The sequence below is a fragment of the Elaeis guineensis genome, chromosome 9 (genome assembly GCF_000442705.2).
Source record: "Elaeis guineensis isolate ETL-2024a chromosome 9, EG11, whole genome shotgun sequence".
Classification (NCBI taxonomy): domain Eukaryota; kingdom Viridiplantae; phylum Streptophyta; class Magnoliopsida; order Arecales; family Arecaceae; genus Elaeis; species Elaeis guineensis.
This window is the reverse complement of record NC_026001.2, coordinates 19,352,650-19,373,701: the sequence shown is the minus strand read 5'-3', so window position 1 is coordinate 19,373,701 and position 21,052 is coordinate 19,352,650.

Sequence of the window (21,052 nt, the reverse complement as noted above, 5' to 3'; positions counted from 1 at the left end):
ATTTAAATGGTACTCAAACTCTAGGATTATGGTACTCTAAGGACTTATTAATTGACTTAATAGGATATTCAGATGCTGATTTTGCTGGATGTAGATTAGATAGAAAAAGTACTAGTGGAACTTGCCAATTTCTTGGAGTTAACCTAATCTCCTGGTTTAGCAAGAAATAAAATTCGGTAGCACTGTCTATGGCTGAGGCCGAATACATTGCAGCCGGAAGTTGTTGTGCTCAAATCTTGTGGATTAAGCAACAACTCGAAGATTTTGGTATCAAACTTAATGAAACACCCATAAGATGTGATAACACTAGTGCCATAAATCTTACTAAAAATCCAATTCAACATTCTAGGTCTAAACATATTGAAATCAGACATCATTTTATAAGAGAACATGTTCAAAACAAAGATATAATTCTTGACTATGTTTGTACTAAAAATCGATTAGCCGATATCTTTACAAAGGCCCTAAGTGAGGATAGATTCTATGAAATTAGGAGAAATCTAGGAATTCTTGATCCATTTGCTTAAATATCTCTCAAATTCCAAGGAATCAATGTCAAAATTTTCTTGAGCTCAATTTCCATCATCTCTCTTGGACCTAAAAGCTCAAGATTATCATTCTCACAATTTGTCATTGAGCAAAAATTCTTCACCCAGAATTCTGAATTTTTTTGGAATTTATTCATAATTTTTCTGAAATTTTGTGAATCATGAGTCGACCCTCTAGGGTCGACCCAATGGCATACTCGTAATTTTTGGTCAACATCCCACGGGTTCATCCCCTTCTTAAGTAAAAACCCGTTCATGAGCCGACCCCTCCATCCTCGTCTTCCTCCCTCCAAAACCCATAGTCCTCTTCTTCTTTCTCTCCAAATCCAAGGTTTTAGCCCAAGATCCTTCTCCCATCACCTCTCCACCTCAAATCGCCCCTTGGGAAAGGAGCTTTTCGCATTTTTCTCCCTTGATTGAAGCGGTTGGAGCGTGCCCTAGCTTCCACCATTCTTCTCCAAATCAAGATTTCTCTCCTCCAAAAATTCCTTTCCATCCCCTAATAACCCTCCTTCTCCTCACCCATTTGATCTTCCAAGTCTCCTTGCTTGCTCTTGTGGTGAGTATGGCTCCAAAAATGAAACTCCCTCAAAGAAGAAAATCGGTCCGTGAGTTGGAAGAGGGCGTGTGCAGAAAAAGACAAGCTTCTCAGACCTCTTCTGTTTCCATTCCCGCTTCAGCATCTGCTCTAGGTTCCTCTCAGTCTCCTCTCAGCCCTAGTAAAATTCCACTCTCTATCAGAAAGGTAGAAACCGGCAAAAATGTTGACTTCAGATTTTTTGAAAATGAGGGTTTCTCCATTGGTTCAAAGATCAAAAATCAGGGTTGGGGATTTTACTGTTCTCTTAAAGAAGTTACATATGTAGATTTGGTTAGAGAGTTTTATCTGAATCTACGCTATGGCAATGGAACAGTAACTTCTACTGTTAAGGGAATTGATATCTGCTTAGATCCTATTATTTTGGGAGAGATTCTTCATTTGCCCTGTGAGGGATATTCAAACATGGAACTCCCAATGAAGGAAGAAGGGATCAATGTGATTTTAGGAGGAACCTACTCGGGAAGCCTAAATAAATTAGAAGCCAAGATTTTGTCAATTGAAATGAGAATTCTACATCAATTGGTAACAAAGCTTTTTTTCTCAAGAAGTGGTAGACATGACCTCCTTTCAGGCCGTGACATATGTATCATGTTTCATGTGATCACCCAAACCTCCTTAAACCTTCCAGCTTTAATGATTGAGGCCATGAGAGAAACACTGAATAGATCCAAGGCTCATCTGCCTTTTGGTATGGCCCTCACCCTGATATTCAGGAGGTTTGAAGTTAGTTTTGAGGGAGAGGCATCTGCTAGGCTTTCTCACTCTGACACCATCAATCAGCACACTTTGCACCGCATGGGATTCACTAGGACCGATGGTGGTTGGATTAAGGGTGCAGAAGAGAGAGTTGAGGACAGAGCTGAGGAAGAAGGTCCCTCATCACCTCTCCATGATATCAGGGCAGCATCTCCAGACATCCAGTTTATTTCAGATCTAGAGGCTGGCCCTTTAGAGTCCACCAGGAGGCACACTCCAGTTCAGCAGCCAGACAGCAGAGCATTTCCCTCAGATATCAGATTGGCTGATGATCAGATTGAGATGATTTCTCAGCGGTGGCTTCCTTGCTTTCTCGTCAGTGGAGCACTTCAGCTTTTGCATCGAGATCCACATCATTAGATGCATCTGATCAGACCTTGATCCCCCATATCTCTACTGTATTTCAGATGATCTCAGATCAGTCAGTTCGGATTCAACAGCTCGAGGGTTACATTTTGAGACTGACTGGGAGGGTACTTGACTTGCAGGGGCAAGTGTTAGCTCTGGTCCATCCACAACCACAGGAGTACACTACTGAGGTCTCAGACCTATCTACGGAGGCAGCCAGACTTAGAGGAGTATTGGAGAGTGGTTTTGATTTCCTGAGGAGAGAGATCAGAGGCTCTAGTGAGCATGCATCTACACAGTTCACTGCACTGCTTCAGTCTGTTTCAAGAGCTCTGAACCTTCTTGACACCATCAGGCTCTCTCTTGCAGTTCAGTCTATTGCTTCTCAGCCTTCAGGATCATCTCGCCCACCTACTCATGCCAGCACCTCCACTCGTGGTAGAGGCAGACGGGGTAGAGGACGAGTCTTTGGTCGTGATCCTTCATCTCCCCACCCCATCTCCGATACATCTGATTCTGATCCATCCAGTCATGAGCTCTACTAGATCCTTGTAGTTAGCCTTGTTTGTTATTTTTTTCTAGGATCTATCTTGTGGGCCATGTAATGATATTAACTGGTTGACTTTTATATTATGGAATATGTATTGGAACAGCTATGGTATCAATCACTTTTTGATTATATATCTACTCTTTGACTTTTAATGTTTGTTGCTATTTCATATCTATGGTACTCAATGGTATATTTTGTTTTATGATTGCTGTATTCAGGGGGAGTAAACATTAATGTCAGTAAAATTAATGATTAATACAAGAAGTTTCAAGAAACAAAAAGAAAAAATGTATTCAAAAAAAGAGGGGGAGTTAACAATGTTTGATGATGTCAAAAAGGGGGAGAAATTAAAGAAAAGTATCAAAAGCAAGATTAATAAAAGATTTAAAAAAATAAAATGAGTGAATTGCTAAGCAAAAAGCAAATGAGCAAACTTTAAAATTAATTCTTAGACATGCTCTGATACACCTTAAAATTTGACATGCTCTGATACACTTTAAAATTAATTCTTAGACACGCATTGATACACTTAATTTTTAAACATGCTCTGATACCAAAATTAAATAATCAAATGAGAATGAGCAAATTTTCAAGATGCTAAGAAATTTGAAAAACAAGCAAATGAGCAAATGAGATATTTTTAAATACGTAATTTTCAAATCTTTAGGTAAATTCTGCTTTGCTCTGATAACAAAAATAAATTTTCTGCTCTGATACCAAAATCACATAATCAAATGAGCAAATTTTTAAATCATTAAGCAATAGGCAAATTGTTTATGCAAATGGGCACATGTATCACATGCCAAAAGAATCAATCTTCTTTTCAAGCAAATGCACTTATAAGTTGGTAGTAAATTTCTTATTTATCTTCAAACTACCTATAATGCATTTCATTCCTTGAAATTCATGCTCATTGATTCATATATATACTTTTGTTCAAGTATTTTGTCATCATCAAAAAGGAGGAGATTGTTGCTCCTCAGATTGATTTTGATGATTACAAAGCAGTTGAAGGGGTACTAATGATTTTCACTTGAAAAAGACTTATTGCTCTTCAGGAGAAAAATTATAATTTTATCAAAATCCTGATTTGAAAACCTCAAATGATAGAACAAAAGATTTATGATCCATTGGTGAAAATTTTATTATTTTTGGACTTGTATTTTGAAAGATATGCATGTTTGAAAATCATGAGTCGACCCATGAGTCGACTCATGGCACATGAGATGACTGGCACGCTGAAATTTCTGGCCGGCACAGACTTGGCACACCTTGTGAGTCGACTCATGTGTGAGTCGACCCATGAGTCGACCCCCAAGGCATGAGTCGACCCATGAGTCGACCTCTGCAGATTTTAAGCCAATTTTACAGAACCTTGCATCCCGTTCGATTCTCTGATGTTTTTTCACAGAGGTCGACCCATGAGTCGACCCCCAGGCATGAGTCGATCCCTATGACGAAATTTTTTCACAACGGTTAGTTTTTAACCCATTTTAAATACTTTTAATGCTCATTTAATGTGGTCTAACGGCTCTATTTCAGCCTAGAATATTTTTCACTATTTCTTGAAGCTATAAAAGGAATAAAAAGGTGGAAATAAAAAAAAAAAGAATCAAGAAGAGAGATTTTGAAAAAGGGATTTCAAGCAAACTTTTCAGTCCTAAGCAAAAGCTCACTCAAAGCATTCAAGAAGCCTTTGATCCAAGCTCACCAACTCCTCAAGTGCACATTCTAGTCTCCAACCACCTTGAGGAAATCAAAAAGGGTCTTCTTCTTCTAGAGTAAAGAGTATTTAAAGTCTCATACGCTCATTAAAGGAGCTTTCTTTGTACTTACTTGTGCTATTCATTGTTATACTTTGCTTGAGTTATTGTTTTTATTTTGGAAGGGTTTCAAAACAAGGGAAGGTTGATCCAAACCTTGAATCGAAGTGTATTGGGCTGGCTTGTACCCAAGAAACAAGTGGACTAGCTTGGGATAGCTAGAGTCGGAGTTTCCGACGTTTGTATTCAGGTTGAATACAAGATTAGTGGATTGAAATTCTCAAGTAGGAGCTTGAGGAGTGGATGTAGGTGCAAGGTTGGCACCGAACCACTATAAATCTTTGGTTTGTGGTGTGCCTAATTGCTCTTCTTTAACTCTTCATTATTCTCTTGCATTCTTGCTTTTAGCCATTAGCCTTGAATTAATTTTACTCTCCCTATTTATTTAGCTTTTGTCAAATATTTTTCATAAGTCATAAGTTAAGCTTAAAATTTTTAGAAACCCAATTCATCCCTCCCTCTTGGGTTGCATAGCTGGGCAACAGAAGAGATCAGCTATCGAAGTTGCTTGCAGACTAACATCTCCGAGCTCCTGATCTGCACCAGTCATCGCATGAATTTTTATATAGAGGTTAGATGACTTCATGTGATTGTGAGTGATCTGAAGAATACCCTCTCTAACTGTTGGACTAGAGAAGATTAAGATCAAAATTTGTTTGGTATTAATCTTTAACTTATTTTGATCATATCGATAGATCTAATAGTTAGATCTAGGATTTCAGCATCGATGAGATCGATGTGTATTTTTATTTTTAGATCTAAAGTATATATTTTTTATATCATAGATCATGATATGATAGTCTAAAATTAGATCTTATGCATGTGATTAAGATTAAATTATTTAATTTTTTATTTTTACTGCATAAAAATTTTAAAATCGCATGTACTGCACTACCGCATATTTTCTTCACTCCAATCTCTTACGAATTCATATAGTCAATTTATTAAAAATTTTTATATGAACAAACTGAACTATACCTGTTAAAAAATATATCCTAAAGTTAATTATCTATCTGTAGATGATTAAGCTCTTTATAATTTGTATATGAATTATTAATGAATAAAAGTTATTCTTTGACAAGTTCATCGTAAAACTACATCTTCCTTTAAACTCTTGTATTATGATGAAGTCCTTAGAACTATAATATAATCAATAAAGAAGGATTTATCGAATAGTTCTTAAACTTATTCATGACTAAATGATACATTATTAACAAGGATGATAATATTTATTGAGTATATATTATTGTGTGCCATATGGATTGATTGTTCTCTTAATCAAAGAGTATGGAGATACTGGTATAGTATACAGATGAGATGTAGGAGTACATCATCACTTAATAGTGATTCATCTGCAGAGTGCTCTACTGTTAAGAGTAGATCATGAAGGATATGTGCATTAGTGTCTCTCCGACCTGAGATCACCACAGTGACTTGCAAGCGACTCACTGTGCTTTGATGCCAAACTACCTGTATTTCTAATACAGTGATGAAAGGCTACTGGGTACAGTCAAATATTCATGAAGTCGGTATGTGAGTCAAGATGGCATCGACCCCTCCAGTTTATAGGAGTTAATACATAATTGTATCTCAATCCAATAAAATTATGGTCAGATAATCCTTGTGATGTGTCACAAGATTTGAAAAAGATTGAAATACAATGAGGATGACTATTCTAGGGTTGACATTTAAACCCTAGGTCACCTTAAGTATTAGGATCAAAGGGATGAACTATACGGTAACCACATACTGAGGTTCTTGAATATTGCTTTGTAATTATTCGATCTATCTGGACATCGGATATCATTGTCAGAGGGTCATTTCGATTAGTATAGAAAGTGATTTCTGTGCTACCGACTTAGCGTTCGAACCTATAGAGTCACGCACAAAGTCAAACAATATAGAAAAAAATTGATCGAATATTTATATATTCAATTTAGAAGTATGAGACTTGATTGAACATATAGATCTACTTAATTAAGAATTAAATTATGGATCATATGGAATTAAACACTAACTATGTGCAGCTAGCACTACACATGAGGTGCAGGTTTGATTTCAAAGATGAATTTGATCAAATCTAATGATTCAAAAAATTATGAGAGATTAGATTCGAGTTCTAATTATTTTAGATCAGATCTAAGTTAATTAGGCTTGATTTTATTGAGGCTAAATTGAATTAATTATTTAAGTTAGACTTGGACCAAAATCTTAATTAGATTAGAATTAGTAGTCTTTTTTAATTTAGTTTGAATTGGATTCGAATTGGATTTGAATTGAATCCAAAATCGAAATCAAATTGAATTTGATATACTTATCCATATTTTTCATACATTCTCTCACCTATATGGCTGACCAAGATAGAAGAGAGGGTGCTAAAAATAGCCCCTCTCTTTGGGCGTGCGGCATGGTAAAGGGAGGCACAAGTTGGCACCTCTCCTACTTTCATTAGAAAATCTTATGGTTTAGGGAGTTTAGATTTGATTCAAATATGGAGGATCCTATTTCTAATCCATGTAGGTATTTGATTTGATCTAGGACCTCTTGTCTATTTACGGAGGGGTGGGGAGAAGGAAGAGAGCAAGCAAAAATCAGCAAATCAATTGGAGAATTGATTTTGGCATGGAAGTTTGGAGCGGGTGTCCCCTTCCCTTGGTGTGTCTTCTCCCTTGGGCATCCCCTCTCCTTGGGTGGCATGTGGACTTCTTTCAGGCCTAGAGATCAGATCTAAAAGCTCCCTCCTCCTTCCTTCCTAAAGAGATCTTCATCCCTCCTTATGTTGGTTGGTGTGCAAGCGAAGCAGAGGGTCTGAACATCTGGATCTCACGAAGTGACTCGATTCAAGAATCAATCAATCTTGATTAAATCTTTCACTGTAAATCAAGATAAGATTTCATAAATATTATAAAAATTTTAATTGCTAATCTATTCAATTTTTTTCATGGCATCCGATGCGATCTGGATAATTTTTTTTCCAACTGGTACCAGAGCCAAGCTGTATATCATGATACATAGTCTAATTTTTAAATTTTTTTGATTTTTTTGATCTAATTTTAAACTAAAATTTTTGATATAGTTAAATCTTATTTTGATCTGATATTTTTTATATTTTTTTGATCTAGTTTTGATCAGATTATCCGATCGAAATCAGCCCCTAAAAATGATCTGTTAAAAATCTATTTTACCAGAATTTTTTATACAGATTTTTATTCTGATTTAAAATCTGATTATGCATAGATTTAAATCTATTTTGATAAATTTTTTTGAATATATTTTAATTAGAGAATTGATGTTTGAATTAGACTCAGATCTGAATCTGTTTGACAGAGTTTTAGATCTGATTTGAGCAATATATCTGCATATGTTTGATCATATCTCAAATCAAAATTTTTTTATGCAATCATACATATATTTTGAATAGATTTTATTATTTTTTAGAACTAAAATAAATGATTCATATGATGATATGATTAAAGTTTAGATCTAAAAATTTAATGATGTAGTAATGATCTAATTAGATTAGATAAAAAGTTCTGCATACTATCATGTTATGAATATGATATGAACCAAAATTTTTCTTTTATATATGTGATATGTAATATTAAATTATTCTTAGTAGCCAAATACTCGAAATTGAGTTGATCATCATGGCCATCTGGTCATAAAAAGAAGTAAGAATTAAATTTTCTCTCTTGCCCAATCAACGGGTTTCCTGATGACATGTAAGAGTGCCAATTGATTATATCTCATGTAGAAGAAAGATGAAAAAAACTCTAAAATTGTTCTAATCATAAATAAGTTTAGATTAGATCTAAAAATTTTATGATATATTTTTTGCTGATTAATGACATATGATGTAAGGTTTTGCATGAAAATTTTATAAAATAGTTTTACAAGTTAAAATTATTTCAATATAGAATTTTATATACTTAATTATGAATTAAGATATGATTATCAAAAGATCTAGATTTGAGAATTGAAGATCTTAAAATACCTCATAAATCAAGGGGCTATGGATTAGCTTGAATCAGATCATCTAACTGGGTTAGACTTAGGGTTAGAAAGAAAAATGAACCAAATAGAGAAATTGATTAAATCTAATCAATAGTTGAATTAGATTAGGTTAAGATTTTTTTAAAATCAACCTTAATAGTTGTAGCTTGATCAAGTTCATATTTTTGACCATACCAAATGGATCTGATTGTGGCTCAGTGGTCGAGCCCAAATCTTTTAACTGACCAAATCAAAACTAATCGATCAATTGATGTGTAAGGTAAGTTCAATAGTAGATTTTTAATTGAGAGCATGCTTATCTGGCCTATATGATATCTAAGGCAAGCATTGGCTACCCTCCTATTGATCTCACTTATCTAGTCAATTTGGTAGATTATTTTAAGATTAGATCACTAAATGATTCGAGTTGACCCATACCATTAAGGTTAATCAGTGTGACTGATTCAGGTGTTCTTGAGCCAGCTTGTTTCTAGTCCTCTTTGATGACTTGGTAAAGTTAGTGAAAGAATCATTGAAATACTGGTAAATTTCTTTTTTTTTTATTTTTAAACTAATTAATTAAATCTTCTAAATTATTAGATCTTTAAAATGATATAGTTATGGGGATAACTAGTTCATAACTTCCCATTAAAGTGTATAATAATGGGTCTAATATTCTAAATAACCATTGGAGGCGTAAATGCATGATATTTATTGGGTATTGAAATTATCATTCATCATATGATGACCTTGTTGCATTTTTTAGATCAATGGTCAGGTTGGCCAAGCAAACTCAAGTCTGGACATTCGTTTATTAGATATACTGGGTATGGTCATGTTAATGGTTGGACGTAACTGAAATTTTTAGTGGAGGTGCAAATGCCTGCTAAAGAGATGCCTGGAGTAAAATATATTACTAGATATTGTTTAGAGAAATAATTGGTTAAGAACCTATCCATAGATGTACAGGGGTTAGTCGAGCAAACTCAAGCCCATGTGCAGTCTATGTGAATTCTAGTACCTATTGAGGAATTAATGTAATTCCTTGAATTGAAGGTAGAGATTACCAATTCGTATAAAATAGTAAAAAAAAAATTAGACTAAAATTCAAGTCTTTAGGATTAAATAATTTATATATTAATAAATCTTTTTTTTCAGAAATGATTAATACTTTATCACTCTGCTCACTGTTGGACAACGATAAGTTCATCGGACCTAATTTTGATAGTTGGTATCAAAAGCTCAAGATTATCTTAGAGCATGAAAGGATCTTATATGTACTTAAAGATCCAGCACTTGAAGAATCCATCTCGAATGCTCGTGGTGCGGTCAGAGATACTTACTAGAAGTGGCTCAATGATCGAGTCACTGTATGTTGTATTATGAGGATGGCTATGAACGACGAGTTCAGTCAAAAATTTGAGGATGCTCAGTCAGAAGAAATTTTTTAAATATTGAATGAGTCCTTTGACACTCCTGATAACATTGAGAGACACAAAATATCTTGTGCTGTATTCAACTCATCCGACGATCATGAACGATGAGTTCAGTCAAAAATTTGAGGATGCTCAGCCGAAAGAAATCCTTCAAATATTGAATGAGTCCTTTGACACTCCTGATAATGTTGAGAGACATAAAATGTCTTATACTGTATTCAACTTATGGATGAGGAAAGGGGTGCTGGTCACTAATCATGTACTGTACATGATCGAGCAGATCGAGCGCCTGAGCAAACTTAGATTTTCCTTGCATGAGCAGCAAGGAAAAGATGCGATCCTAAATTCTTTGCTCAAGTTTTATCTATCCTTTCTTAATCATTACAGAATGACCAAATCTGTAGTAAACTATCATGATTTGCTAAGATTACTACAGACCTTTGAGAAGGATAACCAACTTCAAAAGGAGCCGGTGAATATGATGGGTGGTTCTTCTTCTGAGCATCATCCCTTTAAGAAAAGAAAAAAGAAGAACAAGAAGAAGGTGCAGTGTACTGAGGCTCCAAAGCCCAATCAGAGCAAGAAGTCAAAAGTTGATAAAAGCCAGATAGAGTACTTCTTCTATAACAAGTTGGGATACTGAAAAAAAAATTATCCTCGATATATAGCCTCCCTTGACCCTAACAGGCTAAACAAGAGAAAACAGCAATATGTTGCTGGATAAGATACTTATATGATAACTCATTATAATTTTTCTGTGTGATACTACTATCTAAGTATTGGATATCGAAAATCTAATTAATATTTGTAATTCGTTGCAGAGACTTCAAGTCAGTAAAAAATTTCAAGACAACAAACGGTTCCTGAACATTGGAGATAGAAGCCTCATTCTAATTCTAGCTCTGGGAACTATTCAGCTTGTTTTTGAATCTAGGATTGTTATATTAGATAATTATTATTATTGTCCTTCTTTTTTGATGAATGTCATCTCTATAGACCTTTTGACCAAAGTTGGTTTCAACTTTTTAATAAAGAATAATTTTTTGTGATATTACTGTGAATGATACTATAATTATGTGTGGATGATTGAAATATGATATATACCTTCTATCATAGCCTGTTAATGTAATGTACACATCTAATAAATATCCTAAAATAGATAATATTAGTGATGCTTATCTTTGGCATTATTGGCTAGGTCATGTGAACAAGAATAGGATGGATAGGTTAACTAAAGAGAAAATCTTCGATATTAATGATTGTGAATCATCATCAAACTATGAATCCTGTCTTCTTGGTAAGATGACAAAATCATCTTTTAAAGAAAAAGGTGAGCAAGCTACTAATGTTCTAAGTCTAGTACATAGTGATGTATGTAGACCTATGAGCACAAGTATTAGAGATGGATATAACTACTTCATTACTTTCATTGATAACCTATCTAGATATGGATACATCTATCTTATGAAGTATAAATTTGAATCATTTGAAGTATTCAAATGATTTCGTAATAAAGTAGAAAAATAAACTTGAAAGAGTATTAAAACTCTTCGGTCAGACCAAGGAGGTAAACACCTTTCTAATGAGTTTCTAACATATCTATAAAAAAATAAGATTCTCTCACAATGGACTCCTCTAGAGACATTGCAACATAATGGGGTGTCAGAAAGGAGGAATCAAACACTATTAGACATGATTCGATCCATGATAGATTTTGCGACTCTGTCAATCTCCTTCTGGAGATATGCTCTAGAAACTGTACGCTATATACTGAACAGGGTTCCAAGCAAGTCTGTAAATAAAACTCTATATGAGATATAGACAAGATGTAAGCCAGTACTCTCACATCTTAAAATTTGAGGATGTCCAGCTTATATCAAATATTTAAGATAGATAAGCTTGGACTCTGGTCCGACAAGCATTTATTTGTAGGATATCCAAAAAAAATAAAAAGATACTATTTCTATCTTGTTAAAGAATAAAAGGTATTCGTCAGTAATAGGACAGTCTTTTTGACAAGAGAATTTCTTAGAGAAGGAAATGATGCCACTAAGATCGAATTTGGTGAAGTTCATGAGGTAAAAAATCAGACACCTATGAGTAGGAATACAGTACCGAATTTAATTGGAGAATCAAATTCGAAGCATGTTATAGAGGCACCATTAAAGAGATCCGATAGAGTACCGCATTAACCAGACAGATGTTACGATTTTTTGATCTAAGATGGTGATCCTATTGAACGAAATGAAAATGATGAGAATCCGATCACCTATATGGGTGCTATGCAAAGGTTCAATTCTAAGAAATAGCTAAAAACCATGAAGTTCGAAATAGAGTCCATAGAGATCAACGGTGTATGGATACTTATTGATCCACCTGAAGGGATTAAACGTATAGGGTGTAAATAGATCTTCAAAAAGAAAAGAAAAGCAGATGAAAAGGTAAAGACCTATAAAGTCCGTCTAGTTGCTAAGGAATATCATCAACATTATGGTATTAACTATGACGAGATATTTTCTCCTATGGTAATGCTCAAGTCTATTTGGATTATGCTTGCTATAGCGGTACACCTAAATTATAAGATCTAGCAAATGGATGTCCAAATTATTTTTTTTAATAGAGAGTTGGAAGAAGAGGTGTATATGATACAATCTGAAGGGTACACATTCACAGATGAATCTAAAATGTGCAAGCTAAATAGGTTCATTTATGGACTGAAGCAAGCTTCTCAGAGTTAGAACATATATTTCGATAAGACGATCAAAACATATGGCTTTGTTAAGAACGGAAAAGAGTTTTACATCTATAAATAGGCTAATGGTTATGTAGTTATCTTCTTTGTATTATATTTAGATGACATACTCTTAATAAAAAATGACATCCTTACTTTACATAGTGTAAAGCTATGGCTATCATCATAGTTCTCTATGAAAGATTTGCAAGAAGCATCCTACATCACAGAGATGAAGATCTATAGAGATAGATCTAAAAGATTGCTTGAATTATCCCAATCCACATACATTGATACTGTGCTGAAACGGTTCAGCATGAAAAATTTTAAGAAAGACTATCTTTCGATAGGTTAAAGAATTACTCTCTCTAAGAAGGATTATCCGACAACTCCACAAGAGAGAGAGAGCATATAAGTAGAATCCCATAGACCTCAGCAGTGGGATCTATCATGTAGCTATGATATGTACGAGATTAGATGTAGCCTACTCGTTAGAGGTAGTGAGCATGTATCGGTCTGATCTGGATGAGAACTATTGGAAGGTTGTGAAGAAAATCCTTATGTATTTGAAAAATACTAAAGACCAGTGATTAATCTATAGAGATACAGACTTTAAACTTATGAGATATACTGATTTTAGTTTTCAATCTAATCATGATGACAGCAAAAATGAGTTTAGCTATATTGTCACTTTATATGGTAGAGCGATCTGTTGGAAGCATTCCAAGCAGCACACAATAACTAACTCTGCTTGCGAAGCAAAATTGATTACAGCATCCGATGCTGCTAATGAAAAGAAAAATCTAACCGACCACTTCACTAAGGCTCTCAGGATCAAAGAGTTCAATGATCAAAAGTGGAAGATAGATATTAGATACAGTCCTGATTGATTTTAGTCCAAATGAGAGTTATTCGAAAATATATCCTAAAATCAATCATCTATATATAGACGATTGAATTCTTTATAATTTATATATAAATTATTAATGAATAAAAGTAATTCTTTAGCAAGTTCATCATAGAAGTACATCTTTCTTTGAATTTTTGTGTTATGATAAAGTTCTTAGAACTATAATATAATCGATAAAAGAAGATTTATCGAATAGTTCTTAAATTTGTATGTGACCAAATGATATGTTATTAATAAGGATAATAATATTTATTGAGTATAGGTCATTATGTGCCATATGAGTTGGTTGTCCTCTTAATCAGAGAATGTGGAGGCACTAGTATAGCATATACGTGAATGTAGGAGTACATCGTCACTAAACGTGACTCACCTATAGAGTGCTCTACTATCAAGGATAGCTCGCAAAGGATATGGGCATAAGTGTTCCTCTGACCTGAGATCATCACAGTGACTTGCAAGCAACTCACTGTGCTTTGGTGCCAAACTATCTATTTTTTTAATACAGTAATGGAAGGCTATTGGGTACAGTCAAGTACTTATGAAGTTAGTGTATGAGTCAAGATGGAATTGACCCATCCAGTCTATAAGAGTTAATACATCACTATATCTCAATCCAGTAAAATTTTGATCAGGATAACCCTTATGATGTGTCATAAGATTTGAAAAAAATTGAAATACAATGAGGATGACTATTTTTGTGTTGAGAGTTAAATCCTAGATCACCTTAAGCATTAGGGTTAAAGGGATGAATTATGTGGTAATCATATACCGAGGTTCTTGAATATTGCTTTACAATTATTTGATCTATCCGAATATCGGACATCATTACTAGATGGTCACTTCGATTAGTATGAAAAGTAGTTCCTATGTTACTGGCTTAGTGTTCAAATCTATAGAGTCACGCACAAAGTCAAACAATATAAAAAAAAATTAATCAAATATTTATGTGTTCAATTTAGAAGTATAAGACTTGATTGAATATATAGATTTACTTAATTGAGAATTAAGTTATGAGTCATAGAGAATTAAACACTAACTATATGCACCTAGCACTGCACATGAGGTGCAGGTTTGATTTCGATGATAAATTTGATCAAATCTATGTTCAAGAAATTATGAGAGATTGGATTCAAGTCTTAGTTATTTTAAATCAGATCTAAGTTAATTGGGCTTAATTTTATTGAGGCTAAATATTATGATATCGCTCGCTCTGATACCAATCATTATGAAGGATCTGGTATCTCATGTTGCAGCAGGAAGAAAGAAGAAATAAAATAGAAAACACACAATCAAGTATGTGGAATAGCCTAAGTGTTGCCTCTATGGGGCATACAAGCTTCACTAGGAGAAAGACATAATATAAGTGAAAAATACCTACTCTCAACTCTCTATATACACCTCTCTCAACTAGAAGCTACTCTCACAAAAGCTTTCTCAAAATCTCTAAAGGAGACCCTCTCACAGGCCTGCCAATATCAGGATCCTCAATACCTCAGGATACTTTTTATGGAAGTTGCTACATCATGCCTCACCACAGCTGCTCTGCTTAATGCTCTGCTCTGCCCTCGATCTCCTGTCAGTACTCTGCAGTATCTGCTCTGCCTGTTACACACCCTCAGTACACACTGGACTCTCTACCAGTGGGTTCCAAAGCCTCTCCTCAGTTTTGATGTCTCCTCTATATGATCAAAATGTCATCAGCTTTCTAACACAACAAACAACTCATCAATCGAAGTTATATAGGCTCCAAAAGCTCCAAAATACTATTTCTATAAGATACCGAGGTCGAATAAAATTCTAAAACCATCCATGACCATCCGATCATGATCGGCTCACACCAAAGCTGTCCAATCATACACATCAGGGCCATCGATCAACTAATCAAACTCAGAGTCATCCTTAACCATCTGATCATAAGCATTTCACTCCAGAACCGTCGGATCGTGTAAAATCGCTCATGGACTGCACGTGCACCACGACTGAACTGCACCCACATGAACCTGCCGTGCACCGGCTAGCCAGTCACAAGCCACATCAGCACTCCTCGCTCGCTTCTCGCTTGCCCACACATGGACCGCATGAGTGCTCGATGGACCACACCAGGGTTGCCTAGGCCGTGCACCGTGCTGGGCTGCATGCTCGCCCGAGTGCGCCCGCACTGGGCTGCATGCTCACAGCCGGCCTGTGTGCCCCCTGCATGCTAGGCCATGCACCTACTAGGCCGCATGCCCACGCATGGCTGGCCCATGCATCTGTGGGCCCTTCTACCATCCATGGATCCTACCAATCTACCTCTTCATCTTCTTTCACATGTAACTTCTCTATCTGGACTCCATTTAGACTGTTTTTTGGCTCATTGAACTCCGTTCGTCATCCAAAACCTCACTGTGGGCTCAGTGTGAATTAAATTTTAAGATATATTTTCTAATAATCTCCATCTCGACTTGATATTTGACCTCTATCTGACTTTGAGTGCTTCTGAATCTTTCCCTCATGCTTTGGGACAATCACCTGCTACTCATAGATGGACAAATATAGGAGTCGAGCCAGGCCGCTCGATCCTATCTCCGTCATATACTGTGCACCTCACAGCACCTCCTGACCTGAGATCTACTTGGGGTAGCCTCCACATGATGTCACTCATCCTCCCGAGTCTCTCATCTCATGCTCGATCTATCTCCATCTGGAGCTCCACCTCACATTGGACTTCCACTAGCATCCTCCATCTAGATGGCTCCTCCTTGCACAAAAGAGCATTGATCAACCCTCCACGATCGATCTCCACCTTAATTGCACCTATCTTCTCCATCTTCAATCTTGCTCACCACCACTGCGACCTCGCGTTGGTACCACCTTCGCTCTGATACTAATTATTGTGTAATCACTCACTTTGATACCAACTGTTGTGAAGGATCTGGTACCTTATGTTACAACAGAAATAAAGATGAAACAAAATAAAGAACACACAATCAAGTACGTAGAACAGTCCAAGTGCTGCCTCCATAGGGCATGAAAACTTCATTAGGAGAAAGAAACAATACAAGAGGAGAACACACACTCTCAACTCTCTGTATACACACCTTTCTCAACTAGAAGCTACCCTCACAAAAGCTCTCTCAAAATCCTCCAAGGAGATCATCTCACAGATCTACCAGTACCCAAGATCCTCGATGCCCCTAGATGCTTTTTGTGAAAGTCGCTACATCATGCCTCACTACAGCTGCTCTGCTCTACTCTCGATCCTCTGTTGGTGCTCTGCAGTGTCTACTCTACCAATTGCACACACTCAGTGCACACCGGACTCTCTTCCAGTAGCTGCAAAGGCCTCTCCTTGGCTCTGATGTCTTCTCTACACAATCAGAATGTCATCAGCTTTTCAGCGCAACAAACAACTCATCAATCGGAGCTACATAGGCTCCAAAAACTCCAAAACACTGTTTCCATAGAATACTGAGGTTGAATAAAATCCTAGAACCATTCGTGGCTGTCTGATCGTGATCGGCTTGCACCAGAGCCATCTGATCACGCACATCAAAGCCATCGATTGTCTGATCAAATCCAGAGTCATCCTCAACCATCTGATCGTGAATGGATCAATCCAGAGCTGTCGGATCGCGTAAAATTGCTCGTGGACTGTGCGTGGACCGTGACTGAACTGTGCCCATGTGAACCTACCGTGCACCAGCTTGCTAGTCATCCACCACATCAGCGCTCGTCGCCCGCTACTCACTCGCCCATGTATGGACCGCACGGGCGCTCGATGGACCATGCCAGGGTTGCCTGGGCAGTACCCACATGCATTGCCAGGGCCTGGGCCGTCTGCCGGCTGGGCTGTGCACCCACTGGGCCGCACGCCCATGCATGGCTGGCCCTTGCATCTGCAGGCCAACACCCTGTGGGCCCGTCTGTTGTTCATGGATCCTACTAGTCCACCTCTTCATCTTTTTTGATGCGTAACTTCTCTATCTGAACTCCGTTTGGGCTGTTCTTGAGCTCGTTGGACTCCGTTCGTCATCCTGGACCTTCTGTGGGCTCAGTGTGGATCGAATCTTGAGATATATTTTCTAACACTAAATTAGATTAATTTTCCAAGTTAGACTTGGATAATTAGGATTAGTAATCTTTTCGAATTTGGTTTGAATCGGATTCGAATTAGATTTGAATTGAATCTAAATCTGAATCAAATTAGATTTGATGCACTTAGCAATATTTTCTATGCATTCTCTCACCCATAGGGCTGACCAAGATGGAGGAGAGGGCACTAAAAATAGCCCCCTCCCCTTGGGCATGCGGCATGGTGAAGGAAGGCGCAAGTTGGCACCTCTCCTACTTCCATTAGAAAATCTTATGGTTTGGAGAGTTTGGATTTGATTCAAACTTAAAGGGTCCTATTCCTACCCCATGTAGGTATTTAATTTGATCTAAGACCTCTTGTCTATTTAAGGAGGGGCATGGAGAAGGAAGAGAGCAAGCAAAAATCAGCAAAACAATTGGAGAATTGATTTTGGCATGGAGGTTTAGAGTGGGCGTCCCCTTCCCTTGGCGTGTCTTCTCCCTTGGGCGTCGCCTCTCCTTGGGTAGTGTGTGGACTTCTTCCAGACCTAGAGATCAGATCTAAAAGCTCTCTTTTCCTTCCTTCCTGAATAGATCTTCATCCCTCCTCCTACGTTGGTTAGCATGCGAGCGAAGTAGAGGGTCTGGACAACCAAATCTCGTGAAGCGACTTGATTTAGGAATCAATCAACCTTGATTAAATCTTCTACTGTGAATCAAGATAAGATTTTATAAATATTTTAAAAATTTTAATTGCTAATCTATTCAATTTTTTTCCTAGCATCCAATGTGATTTGGATAATTTTTCTTTCAGCACCATACCTAAACTAGTTAACATGTTGGTCACTACTGAAGGAACCTTGAAAGTTCAAGGGGTACTATTCTCACGGTGGAGTGGAATTCTTGATTCAAGAGAAAATCTGGTTGGAAGAAGAAGAATAAATCTATGAAGAAGCAGAAAAATGAGAGCAAGCCAAAGAAAGATACTCTAAAGAAGATTGCAATGAAAGAAAAATATTTTCACTGTGATGCTGATGGCCATTGGAGGAGGAACTGTCCACTCTACCTGGAGAGTCTAATGATCAAGAAGGGCAACACACCTTTAGAAGATATATAAAGTATGCTCGTAATTGAATCTAACCTAACAATTTCTTCTACTTCTAGTTGGATATTGGACTCTGATTCTAGTACTCAATGTAGGATCTAATAGAAAGTTGGAGATTGAGAAAAGTTGACATGATCCTTCGGATTGGCAACAAAGTAAAGATTGCTACAAAAGCCATTGGTACATATCCTCTTCGATCACCATCAGGATTTAGATTAGATTTAAAAGATTATTATTTTATATCTGTAGCTAGTTGGAATTTGATTTTCGTATCTGTGTTAACACAGGATAGTTTTGATTTTAATTTTAATAAAAATTTTTATTTCATTTATTTATAAAATAAATTGATTGCATGTGGTCTTTTAATTGATAGTCTTTATTACTTATATATTAATATGAATGTCAACATAAACGAGCAAGTAGTGAGTGCCATAAGTTAAAAGAGACTCGAGATAAAATTAATCAGAAGTACCATGGCATCTTAGGCTTGACCGTATTGGAAAGGATAGGATAAACAAATTGAAAAAGAATGGGATCCTTGACTCTTTTGATTTCGAATCACATACCTAGCTTGTAAATCTTACCTTCGAGAAAAAATGGGTAAGCTACACTTTATAAAACATAGAGAAAGAGCCACTGAGTTACTTGTCCTAGTACGCACTGATGTGTGTGGGCCATTTAATATGTAGGTTAGGGATAGTTATAGCTATTTTATCATCTTTATCGATGATTTATCACAGTACGGATATATGTTTCTTATAAAATACAAGTTTGAAGTTTTTGAAAAGTTCAAAGAATTCAAAAATAAAATAAAAAATAAATAGATAAATCCATTCAGATTCTTCGATCTGATCGAAGATATGAATATCTTAGTCAGAAATTTTTAAAATATCTTAAGGATGGTGGTATAGTCTCTCAATGGACTCCTCTTAGAACAACTCAACTTAATGGTTATCCGAAAGGAGGAATAGGACCCTATTAAGTATGGTCAGGTCCATGATGAGCTTCACTGATTTATCCTTATATCTTTGGGAATATATTTTGTTAACTGTAATATATCTATTGAATAGAGTTCCATCTAAATTTATTTTTACCATATCATATGAGATATGGTATGGTAAGAAGTCGAGTCTAAATCATCTAAAGACTTAGGGATGTCCAGCCTATGTTAGAAAATAGATGGCTGACAAACTAGATGATAGATCTGTCATAGCTTGTTTTATAGGATATTCAAAAGAAATAATAGGATACTATTTTTACCTTCCATAAGATCATAATATGATTGTGAGTTGTCATGCTAAATTCTTAAAAAATCAGTTTATTGAGAATGCTGGTAGTGGGAGGTTAATTGAGCTCAAAGAGAAAGTCTCTAAAGAGCAACGAGCTATAGATCCTCAGAAATTCATTATTCATGAGTCAGTAGTTGATGTTCCTCCACCACCTCATAAATTTAGTAGGATCTTCCATCCTCTTGAAAGGTACATGGGTATGCTTATGGAGGATGTAGAGAAAATATTCTTTATGAGAGATAAGGGTCATGAAGATGATCCAAATATCTTTGATGAGGTGACGTCTGACATCGATTTTGAGAAATGATTAGATGCAATGAAGTTAGAAATTAACTCGATGCACTCGAACTAAGTATAAACCTTAATGGATCCACCGAAGGTATAGTACCTATTGGATGTAAGTAGATCTATAAAAGAAAAATATGTGCAGATGGTAAGATAGAGATCTATAAAGCTAGGTTCGTGATAAAAGATTATAGTCAGTGTGAAGGTATTGACTATAAAAAAACTTTCTCATCTGTAGCTATGCTTAAATCTATCCGTACTCTACTTGCTGTTGTAGCTTATTATGATTATGAAATCTGGCAGATGGATGTGAAAAAACTATTTTTTTAAATAGATATCTTGAGGAAGATATCTATATGAAGTAGCTTTTGGTTTCACATCTAGTGATAGTGATCATCGAGTCTGTAAGCTGTAAAGGTGCACATATGGATTAAAGTAAGCTTCTCGAAGTTAGAATCTCATTTTGATGATGCAATCAAATCATTTGATTTGATCAAAAACAAGGAGAAACTTTGTGTATATAAAAAGGTCAGTGGAAGTACAATAACTTTTCTCATATTGTACATAAATGATATCCTCCTTATTGGGAATAATATTCCCATGCTGATCTCGGTCAAAAGATGG